This window comes from Dendrobates tinctorius, unplaced genomic scaffold, assembly GCF_039654945.1.
Source record: "Dendrobates tinctorius isolate UK_male_01 unplaced genomic scaffold, ASM3965494v1 ptg000250l, whole genome shotgun sequence".
In the NCBI taxonomy this organism is placed as follows: Eukaryota; Metazoa; Chordata; class Amphibia; order Anura; family Dendrobatidae; genus Dendrobates; species Dendrobates tinctorius.
This window is the reverse complement of record NW_027361917.1, coordinates 18,402,326-18,426,520: the sequence shown is the minus strand read 5'-3', so window position 1 is coordinate 18,426,520 and position 24,195 is coordinate 18,402,326.

The window sequence follows — 24,195 nt, the reverse complement described above, 5'->3', positions numbered from 1 at the left end:
ACGTCCTCATTAGAGGTCCTCTTCAGCAATCTCCAATTACATAGGGACCTATTCTTCCGAGAGCTGCTGTATGGGACATGCTGCCTGGAAACCTCTGTGCCCATTACTTAAAGTACAAAAGAATATTTATAATAAATAGCAAAACACAATTTAAATATACAAATTAAACATATTCACATCTCATACTTATTTAAATACAACTTGTCAGCAATATTTTGCATATTTTTATGAGCATATATCAATGGGTGAGACTGGAGAGGCTTTCCATGCTTTACATGGCCACATGCAATTCTATGGGTACAACAGTGGAACTTTATATACAGTGGGGAAAATAAGTATTTGATATGCTGCCAATTTTGCAAGTTTTCCCATCTACAAAAAAAAGGAGAGGGCTGTAATTTTTATCATAGGTACACTTCAACGGTGAGAGACAGTATCTAAAAATAAAAAAAACAGAAAATCACATTGTATAATTTTTATAATTAATACAATGTGATTTCCCATCTACAAAAAAAGGGAGAGGGCTGTAATTCTGTAATTTTTATCATAGGTACACTTCAACGGTGAGAGACAGTATCTGAAAATAAAAAAAACAGAAAATCACATTGTATAATTTTTATAATTAAATTGCATTTTATTGCAAGAAATAAGTATTTGATCACCTACCAGCCAACAAGAATTCTGGCTCTCACAGACCAGCACTCATTAATTTCACCTGTTAAAACTTGTTACCTTTATAAAAGACACCTGTCCACATACTCAATCAATCACACTCCAACCTCTCCACCATGGCCAAGACCAAAAAGCTGTTTAGAGACACCAGTGACAAAATTGTAAAGTTGCACAAGGCTGGAATGGGCTACAGGACAATAGGCAAGCAGCTTATTGAGAAGGCAACAACTGTTAGTACAATTATTAGAAAATGTAAGAAACACAAGATGACTGTTAATCTTCTTCGTTCTAGGGCTCCATGCGAGATCTCACCTCATGGGGTAAGGATGATTCTGAAAAGGTCAGAAATCAGCCCATAATGACACAAGAGGACCCGGTCAATGACCTGAAGAGAGCTGGGACCACAGTGTCAAACATTATCGCTATTAACACACTACGTCGTCATGGATTAAAATCCTGCAGGGCTCGCAAGTGTCCCCTTGTTCATTCTAGCATATGTCCAGGCCCATTTGAAGGTTTCCAAAGACCATCTGGATAATACAGAGTAGATTTGAGCGACTTTGGTCGGATCGGGTTTCATGAAACAAACAAAATTTGTTTCAGATGAAACTGGTCCGACTAGGACAAAAAAGTCGGAGTTTCGGCCGAAACCCGACCCCAATGCAAGTCAATGGGAAATAAAAGTCGGCATTGAGCGGATGACATTCATCCACTCAATGCCGACTTTTATTCCCCATTGACTTGCATTGGGGTCGGGTTTCGCACGAAACTCCGACTTTTTTTTGCCCTAGTCGGACCAGTTTCATCTGAAACAAATTTTGTTTCATGAAGCCCAATCCAACCAAAGTCGCTCAATTCTACAGAGGAGGCATGAGAGAAGGTCATGTGATCAGACGACTTCACTTGCTATGTTTGGAGGAATAAGAAGGATGAGTACAAATCCAAGAACACTGTCCCAACCATGAAGCACGGAGGGAGAAACATCATACTTTGTTGGTACTTTTCTGCAAAGGGGACATTATGACTGCACCATATTGAAGCGAGGATGGATGCGGTCACGGATCATGAGATTCTGGCTAACATCCTCCTTCCCTCAGTAAGAACATTGAAGATGGGTCATGGCTGCATCTTCCAGCATGACAATGACTGAAACACACAGCCAGGGCAACTAAGGAGTGTCTCTGTAAGAAGTATTTTAAGATCCTCGAGTGGTGCAGCCAGTCTCCTTACCTGAACCCAATAGAAAATCTTTGAAGAGAGCTGAAATTCAATGCTGCCCAGTGACAGCCCAGAAACTTGAAAAATCTTGAGAAGATCTGTATGGAGGAGTGGGCCAAAATCCCTGCTGCAGTGTGTGCAAAATAGTCAGTGTATCAAATACATATTTTCCCCTCTATTTAAAAGGTGACAACTAGACTGTCACATTCCTATCCCTGAAGACACCAATCTCGTTGTGTGTAATGTGTCATGTGTCTTTTGCATATAGTGTGTCATGTGATATGTTCCTGTGTAATGTAGTAATGTTGGTAATGTATAGTGTAAGACATAGTTTAGGGTTTAGCACATAAGGTTGGCAGTATAAGATAGTGACTGTAGTTACAAAAGTGACATTAGGGTAAGGATGGTGTTAATGTTTGGGACCTGCCCATGGGGTGGGGGGCTAAGTGTTAGGGCAAGTGACTGCTTCCTGTGCATAGCTAGATAGGGTTTGGTGAGTGAAGTAGGCAGTGCCGCCATTGGGGTGATCCACAGCAAGATCCAAAACTGATCAATCAAAGTGGACTTCCTGAGGAGGCATGCAAAGATAGGAAGCCGTGTCACAAAACCCGGAGCTTACTAAACATCGAAAGAAACAGTCGTAACCAGGACCGAGTTCCTGGGACTAGTAGGGGTTGCGAGCAGTAGATCCAAGGTGTCAGTAGTGGAAGAAATAGGACACGGAACCACTGGGCAGGCAGAGAGACTTGCTGATCAGGACTGTGGCAACATGCTAGGCTGTAGCGATGTAGGATGAAACAGACAAGCTGCAGAGCCCTGGAGTAGAACTATAGAGGAAGGATACGGAGTGAGAGATGAATGCTTCATACTGTAGAGGAAACGTCCATAAGACTTTATTCCCACTATCCTCAATGTATATTTGTCAAGTGGTTTAACAAAGACTCTGTTTTAGCTCCAGCTTACTAATTAACATGGCCAATACACGGATATGTTTGTGTTCATGATATGCCATGTCATAAAATACACTCGGACAATGACGAGTTATTTACCAGAATGAACCTCATACACATCATATTAGATCCCCCAATGTATTTAAATGGAAGCTGGATCAAAAATATTTTCATAATTTGTCCCCAAGTGAATAAATCATTATTTTCAATTCCTAAGCACCGCTATGGCACATCATAATTTCTGCATTGAGTATTTGCAGTAGGTTTTTCTGCATCAATGTTAGAAGCAAAAAAGGCTGTGGAGACTACGTGCATTTTTGACCCATATTTGATGTGGTTTTATGTGTATTTTTTGTGCGTTTTTACATTTGAATGGGTAAAAATGCTGCAAAAACACTGAAAGGATTGATATGCTCCAGATTTGAAAAAAAAAAAAGATTTAACCCCTTCACTCCGCAGCCATTTTTCGTTTTTTGCTCTCCTTCTTCCCAGAGCCATAACTTTTTATTTTTCCGTCAATATGACCATGTGAGGGATTGTTTTATGCGGGACGAGTTGTACTTTTGAACGACACCATTGGTTTTACCATATCGTGTACTGTAAAACAGGAAAAAAAATTCCAAGTGCGGTGAAATTGCAAAAAAAGGGCAAATTTCTCCAGGTCATCATGAGTTCATAGATCCCAAACATGTATAAATTGTTTTTTTTTATTTAAATGGTGAAAAAAAATCCAAAGTTTGTAAAAAAAAATTAAAAAAAAGCGTAATTTTCCGAGACCATAGTGTCTCCATTTTTCGGGTTGGGTGAGAGTCTATTTTTTGCGTGACAAGCTGATGTTTTTCGTTATACCATTTTGGTGCAGATATGATCTTTTGCAATGTTGCAGTCACCAAAAAAACATATTTCGGGTATTTTGAGTTTTTTTTTCACTATGCCATTTACCGATCAGATTAATTCTTTTTATAGCTTGATAAATCGGGCGATTCTGAATGCGGCAATACCAAATATGTGTATATTTGATTTTTTTTATTGTTTTATTTTGAATGGGGCAAATGGGGGGTCATTTGAACTTTTATATTTTTTTACTTTTTTAATATTTTCAAAAACTTTTTTTTATTTTTTACATGCTTCAATAGTCACCATGGGAGACTAGAAGCTGCAGTTGACCGATTGCCTCTGCTACACACACATGATCACATCGCCTGTGTGTAGCAGAAATGCTCACTTGCTATGAGCTCTGTCCACCGGGGGGCGCTCATAGCAATCTGGCTATGGCTGCCATAGATGTCTGCTGGAGACCTCTGGTTGTCCTGCTGACTCGCAATCATATCACCCTGTTACCAATAGGCAGGATCAGTGACACGTTTCCTGCACGATCACATTAAATGCCACTGTCAGAGATTGACAGTGGCATTTAACTAGTCAACAGCCGCAGGTGGATGGTGATTCCACCTGCTGCTGTTAGAGGCACATGTCAGCAGTTCAAAACAGCTCACATGTGCTGGGAAAGATGTGAGCTCAGCGCCGGAGCTCACATCAAAGGGAGGGCCGCGACATGTGCCGTACATGTACGACGCATGTCGTAAAAGGGGTTAATAACGAATGTAGAAAAGTTCTAAAAGAGATAGCTCCATCTTGCATAAGTACTTTCAGCATGCAGTGTCATTTTAACTCCCCGAGCACTGCGTTTCTCATGTTTCAGAAAGCCTATTAAGTACATTTGTCTGATCTATGCTACAAATCATGTTACATCTTTGAAGAATATTGCACTTTTTAAGCTTTTTCATTGTGTTTCACTTAAAAACAGTGATTTAACAATCAAGAATTCTCATTGCAGGAGAAAACCATTGACCTGATAGTTGTGTTTGTCTTACAGTAGAAATCAATAAGCAGATGCTCAGCTCCAGAATCAATAATCAGTTAGAAACCTTTGACCAATATTTCGGATTGTCTTTCAGCAATTTTGTGAAGGTCGATTGTCCCTAGATCATATCTTGGAAGGGAAGTTTCTAATCGTCTTAAAATTATTTTTGCATCGAGATCTTAACAGTGGGGTTTTCCCAATTCTGCAATCATCTGTGAGAATGAAGGACAGCTGCAATGGGGGGCCTGAAAGAATAGTAAGGTGTAGATCTATGAATAGACCCCAAATGTCAGCTCATCCATGTTGTCCAAACCACAAGCAGCATGACTCAGAGCCTGGCCGCATGATTGCTATTGGCCAGCTTTTCCAAGTGCTGCTCCAGGTGATTGGCAGGTCTTTTGCTATGAGAGAGACCTATCAATCACTTGGAGAGGTGTGGAGAGAAGCCAGCGGAATGGCACCAGACTCGTCTTGTCTCTGGCTAAGTTCCTTGGCTGGATTTTCTAAGAAATGCTGGAGCGTTTCCGAGAAACATATTGCAATTGTGCATTTGAGTAATGCTGCATGTGGTTTGGGCAGCATGATCGTGAAACTGGTTCCCTTTAAGGAGTTCTCAAGGGCCCAATCAATGCTAGATTGGTGGGGGTCCAACCACTAAATGGGATTACCAGTAGTACTAGATACTGCTGCCCATTTAGATGCAGTTATGCTTCAATTTCTATCCAATTCCAAAATTTTCTGCTCCAGTAATTGTATGAGAAATGTTATGTAATGGACACAACTGTATCAAATCTCTAAGAGAATACATCATTAGCAGCTCAACCCTCTGTTACGTGCAATGTATCAGTGTTTAATGTTTTATGAATGAGCGGGCTTCAGGCTGTGTAGCTCACAGATAATTATCTATGCGCGGCATACACTTCTTATCTGACAGCATGACAAGGTCTATATGGACTTTGAATAGCCTTGCATAGAAGCTTCAGTCGCCCAAAGGTCGTTCTACAATATAGAAAGACCGACACCATAAATACTATTGTTGGAACCTGTCACAAGTTTTGCATTGGGGCCAAAGGACTGTACGTTTTGCTTTTGCAATTGTCTCTTAGCAGTTTTCACCTACACCCCTATGAGGCACCACTCTGATCAGGCTAATATTTATGTGTTTCTTTTCCTTTGTCCAATAAAGTTGGAATAGAATGAGAAATATTACTGAGTCTTTTTTATAAATGGAATAGTTTATGTTTTTTTAAAATCTGCAATATTAAGTTATCTTTGTGTATAATACAGACAAGTTTTCAAAGTAGAGTTCAGGAGTCTTCATCACAATATGTCATGGAGTCTTGAAATACTTGACTCATTCTTTGTTTTCATACTTTAAATGCTTTAGAGAAATAGAAACTAACTTGGCTAAGAAAAAAGGAAGGGGATGGGGAAAAGCAGATAGGGAAAAAAGAAATGAACACAACAATGCATGCATGCCAGTAGATGATTGCTTTGACTAGATTACTTGAAGGGAACCTGTCAGCAGGATTGTGCACAGTAACCTACAGACAGTGTCAGGTCAGCGCCGTTATACTGATTACAGTGATACATTGGTTGATGAAATCCGTCTTGTGGTTGTTGTTTAATCTTTATTTTCAGTTTTGAGTTAATGATATGCTCGTGCTGCGGGGCGGCCTGGGGGGGTCTTCATGTGGTGCTCTGGTTAGGTATTCATAATGCAGACTGATGACAGGTCTCTGATCCCTGCCACCTAGTTTGCCTAATGAATATTATATATATTAAAAAAAAAAATTCTCTTCTGCTGTCAGGCTACTGTGCAAGTGCGATCAACGCCATTTTCAAACTGATTTTTTTTTTTAGGAATTTATGGATACCATCAAAAAGAATAATTAAATACACATTATAGATGTGATCATATTGCAGCACAGGCACCGCTACCTGCCTGCAGAAGGGTATTTTTTTTTTAAATATATAATATTCATTATGCAAACTAGGGGGCAGGTCAGTGAGGGATCAGTGACCTGTCAGCAGGATGCATTATGAATACCTAACCAGAGCACCACTTGAAGACCCCCACAGGCCGCCCCGGAGCACGAGCATATCATTAACTGAAAATAAAGATTAAACAACAACAACAAGACGGATTTCATCAACTAAGGTATCATTGTATTCAGTATACTGGCGCCGACATGACACTGTAGTTTACTGAGCACAATCCTGCTGACAGGTTCCCTTTAAGTGTCCATACAAATATCTGTACCCACTGATACATGTGTATAGGGTACCTGGGAGGAATAGCAGTTAGCCAAACAAGTATTCAACCTACAGTAGTTATTCATTGTGTATGGCCGTTCTATAGCTCCAAAATAGCTTTATATAGGTCTAACTTACAATATAAAAGTAAGGGCAGGTGCAGACGACAATGTATTCTCTCATTAGAGAGAATTGAGCCAATCATCCAAATAACAGAATGATTAAACTCTGATCAGAGTGTGATCATAGTGTGATTCAGTTATCTCAGATAAGGAGAAAATGGAGAAAAAAAGTCTCCATCTTCTCCAATCTGTCAGTCTATGGAAAATGGACTGCACTCAATGTCATCCAAATGCAGTCTGATGTTTCCACGGATTCACTAACTTGCATGGCCGAGTGCAATCTGAATAATATATCAAACTCGTGAATGCTGCAATTTTTTCCTCGATTCGCTGTATCCACGGGAAATATAGGACATGTGCATGGCCCATTGGACATGTGCATGGCCCCAAAGACTAACATTAGTCCGAGTGCGATTCAATATTTTATTGGATTGCACTGGAACTGAAATTATGGCCATGTCCAAGAGTGCTAAGGAGAAGTCCTAGAGCGTAAAATACTCTATAGATTATTGGACAGAAGAAGTCCTTTACAGAGTTTTTCCTATCTGAGCAAGTTGCCAGCTAGCCATGGGATGGGTGATAACTTGCTGATCGATGAGGGTCCCCAATGCTAGGGTTCTCACTAATTTCAAGCTTGGAGTTCTGAAATGTCCTATTGTAATGGCAACAACTGTCTGTTTTAATGGATCATTTCATAGCCCCATTCTTGGAACGGTTATCAACATGTTATTTTCCACCCATGGGAACGACTCTTTAAGGGCTTACGCAAATATTAGCTTTGATTTGACTGTAGCTGTACTACAACCCCTAAAAATCTATGGGGCTATGTTGTACTCATGTAAGTTTATTATTTAAAGTGAACCTGTCAGCAGGATTTTTCCCAGTAAACTACAGACACTGTCAGGTTGGCACTGTTATTCTCATTAAAATGATACTTTGGTTGATTAAATCTGTCTTGTGGTTGTTGTTTAATCTGCATTTGTAGCTTTCAGTTAAAGAGATTCTCGTGCTCTGGGGCGGCCTGTGGGCGGGCCTGTGGGTGGGCCTGTGGGTGGGGCTTTATGTGGTGCTCTGCTTACATATGCGTCTTAGAAACAAGAAAACTGGAATCATACTAATTAATGAGATCGCGCACCAGGTGGGTGCTGAACAGTCACATATGTGAAACCACTCCAAAGCATGGCATTTGAAACAAGAGAAAAAGGAGTAATAGGTTTAAAGAAGTTAAACTTTTATTTAATTATCAAAAGGGTGACAACAATATTAAAAGATTGTTTTTGTAACAAAAGGGCATACAGACACAATGCACAATAATCCAAATTACTGTATTTCCCACAGGGAATTGTTCATTGTGTAGGCGAACATGCACACAGGTTCAAGTATGAGTAGCGTCAGTCAACATATAAGTATCAGGAAAGTGCCAAGTGCTTAATTAGGTCAAGAAAAGACCATTTGTATCAGTGAGCTAAGAAAAGGCCATTTGTATCAGTGAGCGTACTGCAGCGCTATCTTTAAGAGTTAAATTCTCAAAGAGACAGGAGTAAGACCATCTTACCCTGTGGAGGAGGACACTGCTGTGCAGTGTACAAACCAGGTGGTTCAGACCCCAACGTGCGTTTCGCATGGATTTTTTCCTTTGCTTTCCTAAGGGGCAGGTGTCATAACCCCTGACCCTTGAGAAAGCAAAGGAAAAAATTCCACATGAAACGCGCCATTTAGCTGCAGCCAAATTTTTCTTCTCCAGCAAAATGGCGGCGGCGCATGCGCAGTAGCATCTATCACTTGCCGATCAATGCTACTGCGCAAGTGCTGCTGCCATTTTTCTGGAGGAAAATTTTTCTTGGCTGCAGCTAAATGGTGCCAGCAGGGGTGCTTGTGCAGTAGCATCTATAGGTAAGAGATAAATGCTACTGTGCAGGCACCAGCACCATTTTGGTAGATGTATTTTCTTTTAAGACAACAATATTATACTCATTATGGGCATCGGTAAGAGATAGATGCTACTGGCCCATACAGATAAGTATGTAAGCAGAGCACAACATAAAGCCCTGCCCACAGGCTGCCCACAGCCCCACCCACAGGCCACCCCCACAGCCCCGCCCACAGGCTACCCCCACAGCCCCACCCACATGCCACCCTACAGCCCTGCCCACAGCCCCGCCCACAGGCCGCCCCATAGCACAAGAATCTCATTAACTGAAAACTGCAAATAAAGTTTAAACAACAACCATGGCGTTTTTTTCGCGCTTCCGTGGTGGTTTTAACCACGCGATTTTGCCGCAAAAACGCGAAACATAAGCATCCCATGCATTCCTATGGGATTCCGCAATGCTGTGCTAATGCTGCGGTTTTTACCGCGGCGGAATTGCTTTGTGGTAAAAAACGCAGCATGCTCATTAATTTCGCGGAATCGCGGCGATCCCGCACCCATAGGAATGCATTGTTCTGCTTACTTTCTGCATGTGGCTGTGCACACCATGCGAAAAGTAAGCAGAACATTTGCGGATGGTACCCACGGTCCGGAGGAGAGGAGACTGTCATCACGGTAATTGTTGCAAAGGATTACTGGGACTGGGAGCATGGAGAGAGGCAGGAATGCTGCGCGGGACGTCAGAAGGTGAGAATACAATATTTTTTTTATTATTATTATTTACATTCTATCTTTTACTATTGAGGCCTCATAGGCAGCCTCAATAGTAAAAAGTTGGTCACACTCATCAAACACTATGTTTGACGAGTGTGATCAACCTCTCAATCAGTTCTCCAAGTGATGCTACTGATCGCTTGGAAAACTCTAGCAATTCTGCAAGCTAATTATGCTTGCAAAATGCTAGTTTTCCCGTGGGAAAATCGTGGGAATTTAAAATGCGATTTTCCCACAGAATGGAATTCCGGAACTCTCGCGGTAATTTCCGCGAGAGTTCCGCTACGTGTGAACCCAGCCAGAGGGATTTCATCACCCGGGAATCATTTTAATCAGTATAATCGCGCCGACCTGACACTGTTTGTAGGTTACTGTCCATGTGACCCTGGACCTAATTTCCATGGACGGAATATTACGTCATAGCGATAAGCAGCGCCCACTTGGTGAGCGCCGCTGATCGCGGCCGGGTGTCAGCTGATTATCACAGCTGACACCCGGCACAATGTGTCAGGGGCGGTCACGGACTGCCCCCGACACGTTAACCCCTTGCACACAGCGATCAAACATGATCACGGTGTACCGGGGGTTAAAGGGAAGCATCGGCAGGGAGGGGGGCTCCCTCCGTGCTTCCCTGAGCCCCCCACGGCAGCGCAATGTGCAGCGCTGCTGAGGGGGCTCCTTTCCTGCAGGTCCCCGGATCCAATATGGCGGCGGGGACCTCCGGGGGGCCTGCAGGAAGCTGGCTTCCTCAAAGCCTGCAAAGCGCAGGCATGAGGAAGCCTTCTGCACTGCCTGTGACAGATCGCTGATCCGTCACAGTGATCTGTGATGTGACAGATCAGCGATCTGTCACAGGACAGTTATGTCCCCCATGGGACATTGTAATAAAGTTAAAAAAAAAAAAGTGTAAAAATAATTTTAAAAAAATCGCTAAATAAATTAAAAAAAAAAAATATTCCCCAATAAATTGATTTTTTGAAAAAAAAAACAAAAAAACAATAAAAGTACACATATTTGGTATCGCCGCGTCCGTAACGACCCGCCCTATAAAACTGTCCCAATAGTTAACCCCTTAAGCGACCTATTTAAAAATAAAAATAAAAAAACGAAGCAAAAAATAATGATTTATTATGATACCGCCGAACAAAAAGTGCAATAACGCGCGATCAAAAAGACGCATATAAATATCCATGGTACCGCTGAAAACTTCATCTTGTCCCGCAAAAAACGAGCAACCACACAGCATCATCAGCAAAAAAATAAAAATGTTATAGCTCACAGAATAAAGTGATGCAAAAATAATTATTTTTTATATAAAATTGTTTTCATTGCATAAAAGCGCCAAAACATAAAAAAATGACCTAAATGAGGTATCGCTGTAACCGTACTGACCCGAAGAATAAAACCGCCTTATAAATTTTACCGCACCCAGAACGGCGTAAACACACCACCCAAAAGAAATTCATGAAACGCTGGTTTTGTAAATTCTGCGTCCCAAAAAGCAAAATAAAAAGCGATCAAAAAATGTCACGTGCCCGAAAATTGTATCAATAAAAACATCAACTCGTCCTGCAAAAAATAAGACCTCACATGACTCGGTGGGTCAAAATATGGAAAAATTATAGCTTTCAATATGTGGTGATGCAAAAACTATTTTTACAATAAAAAGTGTCTTTTAGCGTATGACAGCTGCCAAACATAAAAACCGCCGTAAATAGTAATTTTCCCATTAGGGTTAGGGCTAGGGTTAGGGTTAGGGCTAGGGCTAGGGCTAGGGTTAGGGCTAGGATTAAGGCTAGGATTAGGGATAGAGGTGTGTTGGGGTTAGGGTTGGAGTTAGAATTAGGGGTTTCCACTGTTTGGGCACATCAGGTGCTCTCCAAATGCAACATGGCGTCTGATCTCAATTCCGGCCAATTCTGCATTGAAAAAGTCAAATGGTGCTCCTTTCAAACTCTGCCATGCGCCCAAACAGTGTTTTACCCCCAAATATGGGGTATCAGCCTACTCAGGACAAATTGCAATACAACTTTTGGGGTCCAATTTCTCCTGTTACCTTTAGGAAAATAACAAATTGGGGGCAAAAATATCATTTTTGTGGAAAAAAATGATTTTTTTATTTTCACGCCCGGGCGTTATAAACTTCTGTGAAGCACTTGGGGGTTCAAAGTGCTCACCACACATCTAGATAAGTTCCATGGGGGATCTAGTTTCCAAAATGGGGTCACTTGTGGGGAGTTTCAATAGTTTAGGTACATCAGGGGCTCTCCAAACGCAAACGACACCCGCAGACCATTCCATGAAAGTCTGCATTCCAAGACGTCACTACTTCCCTTCCAAGCCCCGACGTGTGCCCATACAGTAGTTTTCTCCCACATATGGGGTATCAGCGTACTCAGGACAAATTGGACAACAATTTTTGGGGTCCAATTTCTCCTGGTACTCTTGGGAAAATAAAAAAATTGGGGACTAATTGATCATGTTTGTGGAAAAAATATGATTTTTTTATTTTCACGCCCGGGCATTATAAACTTCTGTGAAGCCCTTGGGGGTTCAAAGTGCTCACCACACATCTAAATAAGTTCCTTAGGGGATCTAGTTTCCAAAATGGGGTCACTTGTGGGGGGTTTCCACTGCTTAGGTACATCAGGGGCTCTCCAAAAGCAACATGACACCCGCAGACCATTCCATGAAAGTCTGCATTCCAAGACGTCACTACTTCCCTTCCAAGCCCCGACGTGTGCCCATACAGTAGTTTTCTCCCACATATGGGGTATCAGCGTACTCAGGACAAATTGGACAACAACTTTTGGGGTCCAATTTCTCCTGTTACCCTTGGGAAAATAAAAAAATTGGGGACTAATTGATCATGTTTGTGGAAAAAATACGATTTTTTTATTTTCATGCCCGGGCATTATAAACTTCTGTGAAGTCCTTGGGGGTTCAAAGTGCTCACCACACATCTAGATAAGTTCCTTAGGGGGTCTAGTTTCCAAAATTGGGTCACTTGTGCGGAGTTTCCACTGTTTAGGTACATCAGGGGCTCTCCAAAAGCAACATGACACCCGCAGACCATTCCATCAAAGTCTGCATTCCAAAACGTCACTACTTCCCTTCCGAGCCCCTACATGTGCCCATACAGTAGTTTTCTCCCACATATGGGGTATCAGCATACTCAGGACAAATTGGACAACAACTTTTGAGGTCCAATTTCTCCTGGTACCATTGGGAAAATAAAAAAATTGGGGACTAATTGATCATGTTTGTGGAAAAAATATGATTTTTTTATTTTCATGCCCGGGCATTATAAACTTCTGTGAAGCCCTTGGGGGTTCAAAGTGCTCACCACACATCTAAATAAGTTCCTTAGGGGATCTAGTTTCCAAAATGGGGGTCACTTGTGGGGGGTTTCCACTGCTTAGGTACATCAGGGGCTCTCCAAAAGCAACATGACACCCGCAGACCATTCCATCAAAGTCTGCATTCCAAAACGTCACTACTTCCCTTCCGAGCCCCGACATGTGCCCATACAGTAGTTTTCTCCCACATATGGGGTATCAGCGTACTCAGGAGAAATTATACAACAACTTTTGAGGTCCAATTTCTCCTGGTACCAATGGGAAAATAAAAAAGTTGGTGACTAAAAGATCATGTTTGTGGAAAAAATACGATTTTTTTATTTTCACGCCCAGGCATTATAAACTTCTGTGAAGCACTGGGGGGTTCAAAGTTCTCACCACACATCTAGATAAGTTCCTTGGGGGGTCTAGTTTTCAAAATGGTGTCATTTGTGGGGGGTTTCCACTGTTTTGGTACATCAGGGGCTTTCCAAATGCGACATGGTGTCCGATCTCAATTCCAGCCAAAAACGTCAAATGCCGCTGCTTCCCTTCTGAGCTCTGCCATGCGCCCAAATAGTGGTTTACCACCACATATGGGGTATCAGCGTACTCAGGACAAATTGCACAATAACTTTTAGGGTCCTGTTACCCTTGGTAAAATGAAAATTGGGGGTGAAAAGATCATTTTTGTGGAAAAAATATGATTTTTTTAATTGTACCGCTGTACGTTATAAACTTCTGTGAAGCCCTTGTGGGTTCAAAGTTCTCACCACACATCTAGATAAGTTCCTTGGGGGGTCTAGTTTCCAAAATGGTGTCATTTGTGGGGGGTTTCCACTGTTTTGGTACATCAGAGGTTTTCCAATTGCGACATGGTGTCCGATCTCAATTCCAGCCAAAAACATCAAATGGCCAAATGGCGCTCCTTCCCTTCCGAGCTCTGCCTTGCGCCCAAATAGTGGTTTACCCCAACATGTGGGGTATCAGTGTACTCAGGACAAATTGCACAATAACTTTTAGGGTCCTGTTACCCTTGGTAAAATGAAAATTGGGGTTGAAAAGATCATTTTTTTTGAAAAAATATGATTTTTTAATTGTACTGCTGTACGTTATAAACTTCTGTGAAGCCCTTGTGGGTTAAAATTTCTCACCAGATATCTAGATAAGTTCCTTGGGGGGTCTAGTTTCCAAAAAGGGGTCACTTGTGGGGGGTTTCCACTGTTTAGGCACATCAGGGGCTCTCCAAACGCGACATGGCGTCGGATCTGAATTCCAGCCACTTTTGCATTGAAAAAGTCAAACGGCGCTCCTTCCCTTCTGAGCTCTGCCATGCGCCGAAACAGTGATTCCCCCCCACATATCGGGTTTCAGCGTACTCAAGACAAATTGCACAATAACTTTTGCAGTCCAATTTCTCTTGTTACCCTTGGTAAAATAAAAAAAATTGAACCTGAAGTATTTTTTTTGTGAAAAAAAGTTAAATGTTCATTTTTTTTAAAATATGCAAAAAATTCCTGTGACGCACCTAAACGGTTAATAAACTTCTTGTATGTGGTTTTGATCACCTTAAGGGGTGCAGTTTTTAGAATGGTGTCACTTTTGGGTATTTTCTATCATATAGACCCCGCAAAGTGGCTTCAAATGTGATGTGGTCCGTAAAAATAAAATGGTGCTGCAAAAATGAGAAATCGCTGGTCAGTTTTTAACCCTTATAACTTCCTAACAAAAAAAAATTTTGGTTCCAAAATTGTGCTGATGTAAAGTAAACATGTGGGAAATGTTACTTATCAAGTTTTTTGTGTGCCGTATCTCTGTGATTTAAGGGCATAAAAATTCATATTTGGAATATTGCGAAATTTTAAAAATTTTCGCCAAATTTCCGTTTTTTTCACAAATAAACGCAAGTTATTTGAATGAAATTTTACCACAAACATGAAGTACAATATATCACGAGAAAACAATGTCAGAATCACCGGGATCCATGGAAGCGTTTCAGAGTTATTACCTCATAAAGGGACAGTGGTCAGAATTGTAAAAATGGAGTTAACGTGCAAACCACCCTTGGTAGTGAAGGGGTTAATACATGATACGAAATACGACAGAAAAAATATCTCTTGCCCCATTGGATGTCATATTATAGAAGCTTTCTTGGCTGTAAGCATTGCTTCTAGAGTAAAATATCACGGTAGACTAAAAAAAAAAAAATCACTGTCGATGTACAGAGACACCATGTTCATCCATATTTGTGGGATTCCTGAACCTAGTACTTTTGTATATATTTTGCATTACGAATATTTTAATGTTTTTGTTCTATGCTCCTTCAATTTAATCAAGGCAATTTTTTGTAACAATTTCTGTCAAGTGATGATCTGAATACCCCTGCATAAATATACAGGCTGTGTTTTATAGGGCACATTTATGTCAAAGGAGAAATTATGTAAATTTTCAGCACAGAAGAAGTTTGTGCTGCTGCTCATTTGGTGTGATATATTTTCTTTAAACTATTTAGAATAAGAAGGATATTGTCCGTTGCAAATCAAAGGAAGAACCCCTGAGCCACGGGTTCCCCCTCAGGTCCATCAATAGGCATAATTCAATCTATTAGATTTGTTCCTTCAGCAGAAGATGTGTGACACCTGCAGGATTTTGTAAATGTGCTGAGTGCACAATAGTTCTACAGTGCAGTTTATATTTCTAATAAATCAGCAATAAGAAGAAATGATGAAATGCCAAGATTCAAATTTGCTAAATTATGCAGATTATATAGAGAAATTCGAATTGCAGCAAAGGTTTTATTAACAAACTCCAGATCGGAGAGCATAATAAATGTAGGATACCCAAGGCCTAATGAAGTTGGAGGCCATAGCCTGGAGTGAAGATTCCAAAGAAGATGTGAATGATGTGGAAACAGGAAAAGAAGGGCCACAGACAGCTTTTTGTCTGGCCCTTTACGGTTCACCGGCTGGCCGCAATTTTCCTGTATTAGCTTTGATCGAATTTAAAAAAAAAATTGTATTGAGGAAAACACAGATTTTTTAAAAAAATTCGATAAGAATTTAATTCCACTCACATTAATTTGATCACTTGTAATAATACCCTAGTATTTTGAGCCAAGGCTACATATCAACTTATGGTCACACAACATAGGATTGCAAGGTTGTACCACTTAAAGGGATTGTCCGTGACATGCACATTGATGGCCCATCCTTAGGATAGGTCCTCAATGTCTGTTTGATAGGGGTGCGACACTGCTCGACAGCTGTTCTCAGTGTTGACGGCGGCCGGAACTGCTCAGTTAAGGAGCCGCACAGCTCCGTTGACTGTATAATGGCTGCGGCCGGGTACTGCACATCTTCCCCCTATTCAAATCAATAAGATGTGGATGTACAGCACCCAGCCAAGGCCAGTATTCCATGGATGGAGCTGTGCTGTGCAGCTCCTTAACTGAACACCGGGAACTGCTGATTGGCGGGTATGCCAGGTGTTGCACCCCCACTGATCAGACGCTGATGTCCCAGACAACCCCTTACCTGCAATTAATTATAGAAAATGTGATCATGGCAAAATCCAGTAAATTTCTGACAACTATCATGTTGCGACCACACTTGGATGTCACAATGCAACCACATTCACTACAATTAGTTGCACTATATTTTAGTCTCATTTAGTCCTCGCCAAGTGTGATACTGCAATGACAGGCACAACTTGTATTTCAGCATCCAGCAACCTCTCTGACCTCCCGATATCACATTTAATAAAATTAGACATGTATTAATCTATTAAAAATCAGGTTATACCGGTAATTAACATGCTCCTCTGTTTGCCTTGAAATAATTATTCTCCTTTACAATTTCAAAATGCTAGAAATCAAAATGAAAATCGAGACAATAAGTAGAGAATTGCTGCTTTCTCATATTCTTTAGGTCCTTTAGCTATTTTCGATCAACTGTTACAATGTATATAACAAGTCCTGTTTGTTATTGCAAATTTATGAGTGCACAGTCATGGCCAAAAGTTTTGAGATTTACATAAATTTTGGATTTAACAAAGTTGACTGCTTCAGTCTTTTTAGTGGCAATTTGCATTCGCCCAAGATTATTATGAAGAGTGATCATATGAATTGGAAGAAATTTCAATGTCATTCCTTGCCATGAAGAATAACTTAATTACAAAAGCCTCATTTAAAGAGAGTGGTTTCATTGCTGTGAAGACGGCTTCAAGAAACCCAAGAAAGATCAGCAAGTACCAAAATCATCTCATAAAAAGGATTTTGCTATAGGATTGTTTCAACATCAATGCAGAGCTTGCTGAGGAATGGCAGCAGGCAGGTTTCAGTGCATCTGTTTGCTCGGTGAGCCGAATATTTTTGGAGACCTACGTGGCATCAAAAAAGGGGAGCAAAGAAGCCACTTTTCTGGGGATTGGACTGTAGAGATTGTAGTAAAGTTATTTTACATGATGAAGCCTCCTGAAGAAAATGTGAGTGCTACAATGAGTATTGCTGCACGCTAAAGGCCCCGTCACCCACAGAGATCTCGCTAGCGAGATCGCTGATTTTGTGATGCTACAGCGATCTCGCCAGCGAGATCATTGTGTGTGATGGGGATCAGCAACCAGCCCCCCTGCCGGGTATCGCTGATCGTGCTTGATCGACCTGGGCCGTTTTTTATCGCTGGTCTCCCGCTGCCCAGCACTCATCGCTGCGTGTGGCAGCGAGAGACCAGCAATCAGCGACGCTGGACGCTGGTTTCTAATGTAAACATCGGGTATCCAGGAGCCGCGTGGTTCTTAGATACCCGATGTTTACTTTAGAAACCAGCGTCCAGCGTCGCTGGTCCTGATCGCTGGGGCTGTCTTGTGACAGCTCACCAGCGATCAGCCTAACGATGTCCCAGCAATCCCAACATGTCGGATCGTTGGTGGGATCGCTGGGACATCGTTATGTGTAACGGGGCCTTAACAGTAAGGCATCCTAAGATTATTCATGTGTGTGGTTAATTTTCAACAAAGGAGGTGAGTTCACACTCAATGATGTCTGCAAACACTGCCTTATTTGGTTGTTTTGCTGAGGAAGAAGCGTGTGTCACTTCAAAACATGTTGAATAAAAAAACGCATGTCTAATAATTCTTAGTAACTGATGTCTGCAATATTCATCAGCCCGGAAAGAATCCACAAATTCTCCATATCTCCATTTCATTGGCTTGACAAGTCTTGGATCCAGAGCAGCTGGAAAACGTTTCAAAATGCATAGATCTATGGATCAGGTTAGCACAATCTGATAACCATTTGAATTGTTTGAGGGATAAGTCCCTATTTGTGTTACTTTCTCCCCAGTCTTTTTACCACAATGAGTATTACGACATGTAAACAGCAAAGCATTCTAAGATTATTCATGTGTGCGGGTACTTTTCAACAAAGGAGGTGTGTTCACCCTCAATTTTGTCTAAGAACACTGACACGAATAAAAAAAGAATATCTAATCATTCTCCAAAAGCAACTTATCCCAACGATCCAGGATATATTTGGTGATGACCAATGCTTTTTCCAGCATGATGGAGGCCATGATACAAGGTTAAAGTGATTACTAAGTGGCTCAGAGAACAAAACATTGAAATCCCCGGTTCATAGTTTGGAAACTCCCCAGATTTCAATTCCTTTGAGAACCTTTGGTTAATCCTCAAAAGGCAGGTGGACAAACAAAGACACAGAAATTGTAATAAACTCAGCACTGTTTAGGCAAGAATGGGTTGCCCTCGGGCAGGACTTGGCTTAGAAGCTGATATCCAGCCGCCAGTGTGAACTACAGAAGTCTTGAAAAATAAAGATCAGCACTGCAAATATTGAGTCTTTACATAAAGTTGATGAACTTGATAATAAATGTTTAAAAACTTCAGAAATGATTATAACTGTACTCCACTAAAAATATTCAAATTGTTTCTTCAGAGACGAAGAGGACTTGAACACTAGTATCACATCTTGCAAGTAGCAATACTAAAAGTCAATAACAACATTTTAATGCCAGATATAGGATCAAAGTCAGGCTAAACTGCCTATTTGTATACACATGTTTCGGTGTGATTGCCCCACCTCAGTGAATAGTAAGATTTCTAATTTGACTAAATGAGATAATTGTGACTGGGTCCTAAGTGGAAACATCTTTCTTTTTGGAGAGTGCCAAGCTAATGTTAGATAACTTATAGGCCATGTAATGCTCCTCTGGGGAAGGCTTTTAGGCATGTTTGATAAATATCAATGAGCTGGATGATGCTGTTTCTCTATACTTGGGAAATCTTCTTCACGGCTGCTCCTCGACTTGAACCAGTGACCTTTCACTTGGAATCAACCTAATAATACACTGAGCTATTAGGGAATGTGAGAACAGGTTGCAATTTGTAGTATACAGGAAGGAAAAGATTTTTACACCACCAGGAACAAAACAGTAACAATGCAGTGACATGGCAGGAATCTGCATAACTAATCATATGCTAAATAATTGCAAGTCAAATTTATTTATGAGGTAGCCAAGATGATTGTCTATAAAATTATGGTAGTCTCACATTCGAAGCAGTAGTGAATGGTGAGATATAGAGCTTGAAAGTAAAAAAATTAAACATTTTACTCTTATACTTGTCGATTTAGATTCTTTCTGAAGGATCTTGATTCCCAATCACCGCTTCTCCGTGATGGTGAGACAAACCTCCAAGACAGAAAAAGAAAAACTCTACAAGTTTACCCCATGTACTTCCCTGACATGTATGGAGACAGAAGTATCACGAGCTTTAAAAAAGTCACCAATATGGTCAACTACTCCTGATATGTTGCTTCGTCCTCCCGAAGAAATCTCGGGGACAGGTACAAAAAAAAAGAAAAAAGATAGATCACTTCTGTAGTCAGCACATTGCCTGTTGTAATAAAACTTATTATTGGCGTCACTGGAAAAGGTATTTGCAACTCTGATGTGTCGGCAGAATTTTCATCTTCCACAATTAAATGTGCTCCCTGTTCTCCAGCCATGTCATGGGTATACTTTTGGGACAGTATGCATTGTGTACCAGTTGATCCTGTATCGATCTTCGCCTTCTGAAGGAAACAGATTGGAAGGGGGGCAGTAGATCACATATGTCTGGGTCTGCCTTCAAGATATCCCAGTACTTATTAAGAAAATCCCTCACTTCCTCTGATTGATTGTCAAAGGTTCCAATAACTCTCATTGTGTGGTCAGAATTTTCTCTTGTTTGTCTCTTTAGGAGTGATGGTCTGTTTTGAGACAGATTCTTTAAAAGGCTCATTTAAAATGGTCAGTGGGTATCCCTGCTCCACAAATCTGTCCCTGAATTCATGGGCCTGGTGATAAAATCTCGTGAGTAACGTACTGTTTATTCGGATACCGAGGAACTGCCCCTTCGGAATTACCCTTTTTAGATTAGAAGGGTGATGGCTATCCCATCGTGAAAGATTATTAATTGGAGTGGGTTTTTGAAAGGTCTCGGCTAAACTTTTGCCCCTTCTCATTCCTTCCAACTTTTATATCTAAAAAATTAATTGTGTTATCATTAATTACGAAGGTAAATCTAGCGGTACCGTTACACTTAAAGATGCACCAGTGATCCCGACAATGATACGACTTGTCAGGATCGCTGGTGCATCGCTACATGATCGCTGGTGAGCTGCCAAACAAGCAGCTTCACCAGAGGAAAAAAAAAGGGTCTTACTAGCTCACTTGAAAACAGTCATAGAGACAATCATGTGAACTCTGTCTTACTTTTCACTCAATAAATGGATCTTATAGTAGCAGGAATTTTTTCTTTTTTCTGGAGCTTCACCAGCGATCAGCACCAGTGACGCTGGTATCCAAGGTAAATATTGGGTTACTAAGCGGCGCGCATCACTTACTTACCCGATGTGTACCTTAGAAACCTGCATGCTCTCGCCGGGAGCTGCGAACACGCAGGTTTCTAAGGTACACATCGGGTAACTAATTGACGCGCGCCGCTTAGTAACCCAATATTTACCTTAGATACCAGCTCCCAGTGCCTGCTTAGAGCGCTGGGAGCCTCGCTGATCGTTGGCTCTCAGCTGGCGAGATCGCTGTGGCATCACAAAATGAGCGATCTCGCTGTGTGTGACGGGGCCTTAAGGCCCAAGGTGTTAACATTAAGATCTCTAAAAAAATCTTCGAATGACTGAACAATCAAAGGCCAGAAGATAAGGATATTATCTATTTATTAGCACAGAACAATATCTGGAGTCTCTACCATGCTGTGTTGTCCTCACTGAACACAATGGTGCCCTCCCACCAGCCCAGGAATAAGTTGGCATAGGTGATGGGCGCAGGGGTTCCCCATCGCGGTTCTCCAGAGCTGGTAGTTATGCAGTCATAACAGCTTGCACCTGTTCACATTTGCTTTATTCTGTTTGGAGGTTCTGGTCAACTTTTATGTTTTACATATACATTCTATAGCTATGTAGATTCTTAAATATATGCTCATTAGAATTGCTTCATTTCACTTGAATACTTAGTGTTGGCTAATATGTATAATGGTTCTTTTTTGCTATTCATGCTGGAGCTGACATGTTATCTTTGAACAATTTTAATAAAAACAAATCTCTGGAAAAAAATCCTTGGCGCTCTCATAAAATGTGCCTGGACAATTTTACAGAGTGTGACAGATCTGGTTAGATAGTCCTATAACAATATCAGCATGTCGGGCTTTTTTGTTATGCTGTTTTCTCTATTGAGCTATGTGCTGATATGATTATCTACCCTGTATTATTTTTCAGTGCCCACCTGCCTTCTGCTGTATCTCTCTTTTTCCATCTCAGAGATATCCTTTTCTAAGGAAGTGCGAAGAGCTGTAACCAATAAAAGTAAATGTTTTCAGAATGCTAAATGCAATATAATGTAGCAGACAAGCTAATAAAAGCACTTACCTTTTCTATAGCCTAAGACAGACTATACGGCATGATTTAGACGTGCACATAGTATTTATGCTTTACAGTTTCTTCTCCTAACATAACAACTGGACCCCCAAGATTTCAATAAACCAAACATTCAGCACCATAGAGTTCATGGTTGTATGACATTTTTTGTAAAAACCAGATGAGAATGCTCATTACATATCTATTGTGTAAGATTTTCTTTGTTCTTCTGAACATTATACGGTAAAAAACAATTAAAAAATTAAAAAGTTATGTGATTATCCACCACACTTTTTTAATAGCTCACCATTTCAAGCTTTCTTCTTGCTTTAAATAAAGGGAAACTTTCTTCTGGCTTATTGTCCAGGAGTAGCCTATAATTATTGGTTATGGGCTTTAATCTTGCTCCATTGTAAATTTATGGATGGGGATTAAAAGCCTTTTCTACACATTATGTAAAAATTTGCATGGCCTGCTAATTTTGCCAAGTTCTGCCAACCATCTAATATGTATGGGGACATACGAAGCTCCATGAAGGATCCGACCATTGGAACTTCAACTGCCGATGCTTTTGTTTGGCAGGGAGATAAGCCGCTGTCCAAGGAATCTGGCATCAGCTCTCTTAGGGGTACTTCACACTAAGCAAGATCGCTAGCGAGATCCAATTTTGTGACGCAACAGCGACCTCGCCAGCGATCTCTTTACGTGTGACACTTAGCAGCGACCAGGCCCCCGCTGAGATGTCGCTGATCATGCTCGAATGTCCTGGGCCATTTTTTGATCGCTGGTGTTCCGCTGGCCAGCATGCATCGCTGTGTTTGAAACCGACGAGCGACCTTGTTAGCAACTCAGAAATCATGGACGCAGGTGGGAGTCGTCAGATAGCAGCTGTGTGACACTAAGCGACGCACCAGCGATCCCGCCGAGATCTTTGCTGCGTTGTTGAGTAGATCTGACTGTTTGACAGCTTACTAGCGACCTCTTAGCGATGCACCAGCGATCCTTACCAGGTCGTATCGTTGTTGGGATCGCTGGTGCGTTGCTTAGTGTAAGTGTTAGGGTAAGTGTTAACACTAAGTGCTGCTTAGTGTTAGGCTAGTGCTCACAATTAATTTTTGGTGAATTTTTGAAGCTGCTTATTTTTGCTGTCCAAAAAAACAAAGTGTCTTACAGTTCAATGAAAGTGGATGGGATTTATAGAAATCTCATGCCTATTGTAATTTCTTTTTTTTCAGTGACCACTTCTGCTCCGGTTTTTCTCATCTCGGCCACAGTGGTCACAAGTTGTCCATGGTCCGCTAAGACTCTAGTCAGTGATTGACTGCCCTGGTCTTATAGGCACCAGATGACTGCATGGAAAACAGGAGGCAGCAAAAGACCCCACAGCTGACAGTACAAGGACAGTGCACACTTTAGAAAGTAAGCTTATTCAACATTTGGTAAGTGGGTCAGAAAACATCTTTATTACAAATGCTAGATATGAAAAATAAAAGCTATATTCCACATGGCTATGGTCAATTACAGGCATATAGGAATGATGCGTTTGACTTTCCATTGATCGCTAAGTAGCTATAACATGTACATTGCATATATTACACGAAGACAAATGAGAAAAAAGAAAACTTTTTAAAGATGAATAGCCGCTAATGTGAGTTACGTCACCTCAAGAATCTCCGATTCAGTTCCAAAAGTCTCTAACAAAAAGAGACCTTAGTTTAACTTTGAACCAGAATCCAATTTTATAAATGTTCCAGAAAGTTAATAATGTCCTGTCTATACAAGTTCTGCGCCCTGTAATAGATACAGATAGTGAACGCAGTAGGGAATGTGCGGTTCTTTCTACTCTAGGAGAAGTACGTGCAAAAATTACAATTTTCGGTTACTTAGGAAGTGGAGAAACACGATCACGATGAGTAAAAGTTGAGAAGTGATTGATTGGTAGTAAAATATAATTATTATAGCGTTAGTATGACACTGCTTTGAATCTCATGCTTTTTATTGTCTTACAGAAACATTGTTTTATTTGCATTTACTCCAGTTTTACTCCAGGGTGTGTGTAAGTATGCTGCTGAGCCAATTCTAGATTATTGTTCTGTCTATATACAAGAAAAATATCACTAATTAAGACGTGTTCATCAAGATAAGTGACATTTTCTAAATGAATATCTCTCATTTTGCTGCTCCACAATTCTTCCTGGCTGAGACATC